This window comes from Mesoplodon mirus (assembly GCF_964341445.2).
Source record: "Mesoplodon mirus genome assembly, chromosome: 11".
In the NCBI taxonomy this organism is placed as follows: Eukaryota; Metazoa; Chordata; class Mammalia; order Artiodactyla; family Ziphiidae; genus Mesoplodon; species Mesoplodon mirus.
This window is the reverse complement of record NC_138987.1, coordinates 35,077,343-35,085,075: the sequence shown is the minus strand read 5'-3', so window position 1 is coordinate 35,085,075 and position 7,733 is coordinate 35,077,343.

Here is a 7,733-nt window from a genome sequence, read left to right as displayed (position 1 = left end):
GGAGGCAGGCCCGGTAGCCCCTCCAGGACACCAGGGACAGACTGAGGTGCCAGGTCCAGGCCTGAGGTTAGAGGTGCTCAGGCTTCAGGACCTCAATGCCAGGCAGGGCAGGGCCACCTCACGGTTCCCAGACACCCAGTGTCCCAGTTCCCCAGAGCTCACAGGTATGGAGTTGCACTTTCTCTTTCTGTCCCGCCATCCCCAGGAGGAGGGGCTGATCAGGGGCACCAGGGTCACTTTTGCTTGGGGAAGGCTCTTGGGTGGGGGTCAGGGTCTAACTCAGGTCACAGCTCCCCTAGCCTGGTGCCCAGGAACCCCCGCCACTTCTCCAGCCTCCAGCCGACATTCAGCAGATCGGTCTCCCCTCCTCCCCTACCCCGAAGCTACCCATGCATCCATGCATTCATCCATCCATCCACCCACCCATCCATCCATCCACCCACCTATCCATCCATCCATCCATCCATCCATCCGTATCCATTCATCCATCCACCCATCCTGTTCTCCTCATTGAACATGTGGAGCCAGGCTGGTGCCAGGCCTGGGGACACGGTGGGGACACACACAGAGTCTGCCCCTCTGAAGCTCACAGCTGAGCACAGAAGACACGGCCCCCTGAGCTGAATCTTGATGAACTTGGATTAGAGGCCATGCGAGGCCAGGGTCGGGGTGGGGGGCTCTGGGAAGTCCAGGGGAGGGGCCCGGCTGGTCCACGGCAGGGAAGCATCCAGGAGGAGGCCCCCTGAAGGAGGACTTCCTCTCACACGTGGGGGTGGGAAAGGGTGGGGAGAGTGGCCGGGCGGAGGGTACCACCTGTGCAAAGGCCCTGAGGAGGACCAACACTTTCTCACCGGTTCCTGACTGGTGAGCCTTTGAAAAACATAAACTGGGTCACAAAACTCCTCTGCTCACGCCCCACAAGTCTCCCAACACACTCGGCCTGAGAGGACAAGGCCCTACGCGGTCTGGCCTCGGCGGCCTCCCCACCTCCCTCCTCTCCAGCCACACTGGTCTCCTTCTGGCCCCTCAAACACACACACTTGTCCTCACCTCAGAGCTGAGCGCCGCCATCCCACCCCATCTCTCTCACCTCCTCAGAGAGGTCTTCTGAGCTCACCCGTCTAATGAACGAATGAAAGACCAAACAAATGAATGAACTAATGAGGCTGGGTGTGCCTGGAGCACAAGTAGGTGAAGGAAATCAGCAGAGGAGGAGACTTGGGCAGGTGGCAAGGCAGGGAGGGTGTAAAGCCTGGTGGGCTGCAAGGGGTGGGCTTTATTCTGAGCTTCTGAGAAGCCACAGGAGGGCCTTGGGCGGGGGAGGGACAGAGCCGTGGACACTGCCCCCCTCACTCCCAGGAGCTGCCTCAGAGGCCACCCACTCCTCATGAACTCGAACAGACAGATCACTGGCGCCTGGAGGGAGGGCCTTGCTGGGGGGTTGGGGGGCTCCAGGCGGAATCGGTGTCCCCCCTCCCCCACCTTTGTCCTACTGTGTGCTGCAGCAGCCAGAGCGCCACCTCTGCCAGAGCAAGGCTCTCTGAGGGCCTATAACACACCAGCCCTGGGGACCTAGGGACAAAGTCAGTCCAGCCCTGGTTCTGAGGAATGACCCAGTGTGGAAAGGGGCCTGGCACATAGTAGGTGCTCAATAAACACTCCTTTCCTTCTTCTCTCCCTTCCTGGCTGTTTTCCCCCATTGCCTTCTCAAAATGCGTCAGGCTGCTCAGGTGGGCAAGGTGCTTAAGAGCATGCCTTTGGCACGAAGCCATCCAGCCTCTCCACTCACTAGCTGTATGATCTGAGTAAACTGCTTGCCCTCTCTGAGCCCCGGCTTCCCCATCTGGAAACCGGATACGCTAACACTGCTCACCATAGGCGGTGTGGTGGCCATGAAGCTCGGTGATGTATGTGAAGCAGCCCGCTTCGGATGAGGGCTTCATAAAAACAGCGGTCGTTACTCACTGATCCTTATGCACTTATGATGCTCTTACCAAAAGAGGAACTTAGGAGTGATCTAGTCCCATCTCCCCATGATCCAGATGAGGAAACTGAGGCCCAGAGAGGGGACAACTTACCCATGGTCACATGGCTGGTTGGCACAAGCTGGGGTACGGCGTCCAGGGGCAGCCAGGCCTGTGCTCAGGCTCCAGACAGAGATCTTAGGGGTTGGCAAATCTGGCCCAGGGGCCAAGTCTGGCTCACCGTCTGTTTTTGTACAGCCTGCCGGCTAGGGCTGTTTTTTACAAACCATTTGCAATCGATTTGATGAAGGAAATGTTAACTCTGAACTCCGATGAAGCAAAATGTTATCCCTTCCAAAAAAAAAAAAAAAGAATTCCACCCTCATCAGTAGTAGATCTGTATTAACATCAACAACAACAAAAAAGTCCTTGATTATTTATCATTACATTTGAAATTTTGCCAATTTACAAAGAGTAGAAATTTGTGTTCTCCTGTATACTAGCTTTGATGTTGCATCTTGGCCCCCAAAGCCTGAAATAGTTCTTCTTTACCCTGTCCTTCTATTCCTCATCCTGCCCGGGGGGGCTCTCCAGACTCAACCAGTCTCAGGGCTGATAACCCCCACCCGGCTGTCCTCTGCGGCTGGGGGACCCAGACTGTAGGACTGTGTACTCCCCACCCAGTGCTCGCCCCGTGCTCCCAGCTCTCCTTGCGGCACTGGCCTTGGAACCCAGCTGTCACCCTGGGGGACGTGTGCACGGTGGCCTGGGCGGCGTCCCACCACTGGCTCTGGGCCCCCAGCTGCCTTGAGTACCACGCTCTCCTTTCCAACCCCTTTCGGGAGCCAAGGCCAGCGTGGGTGGCTGAAATCTCCCCGGTAACAGGATCTGCGACCCCTTCCAGCTTCCTCCCCTAACCTGCCGCCCCTCCTCCCTCACCCGCACCTGCGCTCCGGCCCCTCCTCCTGGCCCCTCCTCCGGGCTCCTCCCGCACCCCACTCCTGCTCCCTCCTTCCCTGGCTCTCCATGTCACCATCTGTGGCACAATCCTTCTCTTGTCACTCTCCCTGCCACCCCCTCCTTCTCCTCCCTCCTTCCCCGCTCTCTCTCCCTGCATCTCTTTCTGCATCCCTCCCTCTCACCCTTTCTCTCTCTCTTTCCTCCTCTTTCTCTTCATCCGTCACGCATTTCTCATCACTCCCCCTCATTCTGGCTTTCCACCCACTGCCGTCTTCTCTGTCTCTCCCTCTCTCTCTACCTCCGACCGACCCCCCTTTTCCCTCTCTTTCTATTGGTTTTCTATGGTCCCCTGTTCCCCATTTCTCTTCTTTTTCTTGGGAGGCTTCTCCCTCCTCCCCCACCCCAGGCTCCTGCTTGCAGACCCCCAATCTGTGCCCCTACCCCCCCCCCACCACCCAAGACGTGTCCTGGAGATGGGGGGTGACGCACCAGGCGCTGGTGGGAAGTCAGGGCCGGAGACCAGATGGGAGCGGCTCTGTGGGCAGACGTGGCCGCTGCAGGTCTAGGAGGGGGCTCCATTCACCAGCCGTCTAAAAGTGGGCACAGTGTGGGGAGCCCGGCTAAGGGGTGCTCGGGGGCACTGGGGACTGGGCAGGGAGAGGGGGCAGCAGAATGATAACCGGCTTGGCGGCACGGAGGGGAGCCCTCACCCCATGGGCAGGTAAGGAGGCTGGGGCCTGGATGCGGTCCCAGAGGGTGGGGTGCTGGAGCTCACCCTCTGCGCAGGATGAACTTGGGAGGCTGGGGCTGGGGACTCGGAGAGGGTGGAAGGTCCAGGGAGGAAGGAGGACATCCTGCGACCTCTTCGTGGATAGCGGGGGGCTGGAGGGTGGGCATTAATCTCGGAATCTCATACCATGATTCCAGAATCTTGGAGTCACGGAAGAGCAGAGTGTCGGAGCTGGACAAAACCAGATGCATCATGGCATTTAGCCTCCTTGGCTCAAATGCCAGCTTTCCTGAGCTCCCCCTCTGGGCCGGGCACTGTGCTCAGCACACTCCCATTTAATCTTTACAACAACCCTGGGAGGTGGGTAGGCTTGTCTTCTTCTTTTTTTTTTTTTTTTTGCGGTACGCGGGCCTCTCACTGTTGTGGCCTTTCCCGTTGCGGAGCACAGGCTCCGGACGCGCAGGCTCAGCGGCCATGGCTCACGGGCCCAGCCGCTCTGCGGCATGTGGGATCTTCCCGGACCGGGGCACGAACCCGTGTCCCCTGCATCGGCAGGTGGACTCTCAACCACTGCGCCACCAGTGAAGCCCTTGTCTTCATTTTTATAGGAAAAACTGAGGTCCAGAGATGGGAAGTGAGTAGCCCAAGGTCACACAGCAATTTGGCATCCTCCCTCTGTGGCAGAGCCCAAGACCCCAACTTAGGGTTTGTGGGCTTGTGGGGTGTGTTCCTGTGGGTCAGACCCCAGGTCTGGGGGGGCGGGCACTAAAGATCTGGGCCTCTTTCCTGGGGGCAGGCCCAGGGGAGCAGAGAGAAAGAAGGACTTAGAGTCAGCCAGGTACTATCAGCCTGCATTGTCCAGGGCTGTCTCAGTCCTTGATGTCTCTCAGCCCGAGGCCTTCAGGGAAGCCCACAGGGCTGGGAGGTATGGATGGTTTAGGACCAAACAGAACTGGGCTCACCTTCTGGCCTCCCACTCACCAGCTAAGTGACCTTGCACAGCTTACTGAACCTCTCTGAACCTCAAGTTCCTCCTCTCTAAACCCACCCCCCCCTTGGGCTTGGTGAAGATCTCATGATGTGAGTTCGAGGCCTCTGCCCAGGAGCGCCCTCCTACTTCACTCCTGGTTATACTTGCTGAACGGCTTGGTCTGCTCACATTTGCAGATGTCCTGCGTGCTGTGCTGGGCGCTAGGGTTACAGATATAAATAACTCAGGGTCCTGCGCCCAAGAGCCAGCAATCTAGAGGGGAAGGGGGTGGGAGATAGACAAATGGAGAACGACTGGGGTGTCTGGCATCCCTGAGGGGCTATTCTGAATTGCTGTGGGGCTCAGGGCAACCACTCACCCTCTCTGGACCTCTGTTCCCTCTGGAATAGTCCTCTGAGGAGTCCATCCCCGGCTTTCAGGCAAGCTTGTGCCAAAGATAAACCAGACAAGGAGAAAAAGGCCCTCCTCTCCAAAGGATGAACTAGATCATGCACAGCACCCTAGCTGCTTAAAGAAAAGGTGGCATCTAAATTGCAGGTCTGACTTACCCCAATGGAAAGCTATAATTTCCTTGCTTCTGGCACTCTGGCCCATTAAACTTTGACAGGAAAGATGGGCCCAGATAAGGGTGGAGGCAGGGAGTCTTCTGGGGGGACCAAGGGCTTGGGGAGGGGCTATTTCACCCTGCTGTACAAAGGCAGGGCCTGGCTGGTACACTGTGTTCCCGCCAGGGCCATGTGTGTTAGCACGTGTGGCTGTGGGTACACATGTGTGTGTCTGGGCAGGAGGGGCCGTCCTCAGAGCTCACCCTCAGGCTTCCCCGGGGCAACTGTCCCTGTAGCCTGGAAATTAGGTTTGCCTGGCTCACTGCTCCTCTCTTGGGAGTCTGCTGCTCCCCTCCTTCCTCCAGCCCTGGGCTGTGATTTGTCACCTGGCGGGGATGCTATAAAGAGGATGTGCACACACGGAGGCGAGGTGGATGGACAGGTGACGTAGGACTCCCCAGCCAAGGAAGTCTGGACTCTAAGTTCCCAGATTCACAATTCCAGGTCTAAGAAGGGCTGATTCCAGCGTTCTGGAATTCTGACCTTCTCCATTCAAAGATACAGAGTCTAAAAGTCTATGACTCTACAACTCAGTTCTAAGACTCTAAAATTCTATTTTTAGGTCTCTAAGGGTTTAGGGATGTGGGCCCGTGATCTTAATAGTTCAAGAGCCTGAGGAGCAGTGAGGAGAGCTCTGAATAGGTTGATGGGAGAGCTGGATGCCAGCTGGTCGGCCGGACCAGCTATGACCCTTAGACAAGTGCCTTCTCCAGGCCTGGCCTCAGTCTGCCGGCCTGTGAAATGGAGCGGGCGGGAGGTGGCCTTACGAATCCTCCCAGCTTTGTCCCTTCCTAGCTATGTGACCAGAGTGTATGGACTCAATTTTTTTTTTTTTTTTTTTTTTTTTTAGCCGTATGCGGGCCTCTCACTGTTGTGGCCTCTCCCGTTGCGGAGCACAGGCTCCGGATGCGCAGGCTCAGCGGCCATGGCTCACGGGCCCAGCCGCTCCGCGGCATGTGGGATCTTCCTGGACCAGGGAACGAACCCGTGTCCCCTGCATCGGCAGGCGGACTCTCAACCACTGCGCCACCAGGGAAGCCCTATGGCCCCAATGTTGTTCCCTGTCTGTACTTTGGGGACAACACTAGTGCCTCCTTCATAAGACCCGATAGGATGCTGCATGTCACTGCTTAGCGTGGAACCTTAGCTCCGTGACGAAGGGCTGGCAGGACGGTTAAGACCCTATGCACCCACTGTCCAGACTGCCCCTTGCTTAGTGCCTGGGGTGAGGGCAGGTTGAGGGCTCTCATCAGGCTTGGAGGAGCAGGGAGAGGGTGCTCTGAGCCCGGCCAGCCTGGGGAAGCATCAGGAAGAGCCAGGGCCAAGGGGTTCTTTGCCATTCTTGGCATCACCCCGCCTGGTGCTCAGAGCCCTTGGAAGTCCCAGGTATTGGGCAGGGGCACCGGGCATGCTCACCCACCCAGAGACGTTTGCTCTGAGTTGGGGTGCCTCCCCTTTACAGGAGCTTCGCATGTGAAAAGTGGTGTCCGGACAGGGCAGTGGGGACCATAGGTCTCACTGGAGGCATTTCAGGTCCAGTGTTCGGCGGGCAGGAGAACACGGGAGGAAGGCTCCTCTGAGAGGTTTCCTTCTCCCTTGGGGTTTCTGTAGGGAGAGTCAGGGCAGCCAGCAGCCAAGGGACTGGGGAAGGGGGTGGTCATTTAGATGGAGGGGAGGAGGTCCCGTCGCAGAGAGGCTCCAACTTCCAGCCCTGGCCTCTAACTGGGTCTCCGGAGAGTCAGAAAGTCCTGCTGAGGGAGGCTAACCAATCCTGGGGCAGGAGGTCTCTCCCTGCTGAGGGAGGCTAGCCAATCCTGGGGCAGGAGGTCTCTCCCAGCAGGGCCTGAATTCCCACTATCAGCAATGCATCCTCCCTTTGCGTTAAGATTTGTCCACCGGGGTTCCTCTGATTCATTCGATGCCTCAAACACTGATGCAGAACTTGCGCTTATATGAAAGGGACGAGGGAAAGGACCAGAGCCGAATACTAGCATCTCCACGCTTGAGAGTGAAGTCTAGCAGGGTAGCCAGGAGGAGTCTCAGCTCCTTATAACACACGAGAAGTGTAGTAAGAAGGTGCTCACAGAGTGAATGGGGACACTTGTTCCCACTGTGCCGCTGGGCAAGCTCTTACTCACGTTTCAAGACCCACTTGAAGTGCCCTCTTCTCGGGGGAGCCCGCCCCACCAGCGCAGGGGGGAGCTGGCTATTCTTGTCCTTACCTCCAGGGTGTTGTGAATTTCTCCACCATGGGTCAGCCTTTGGGGCAGAAGGGGCCCCAGCTGCCCACCCCCCCAGGTTCACAGCCAATCATCCTTCACAGCAGGGCCTTTGTCGGGGTGCAGTGGGATAAGCAGGGCTGAGAGAGTCCTCAAGGGCTTTGAGTTCCAGGGGAAGGGACACCTCTGAGCTTGTGGTTCTTAACTCCATTCAGAATCTGAGGAATCTGATGAAAGCGCTTGGGCTCTGCCCAGAAAAAACAA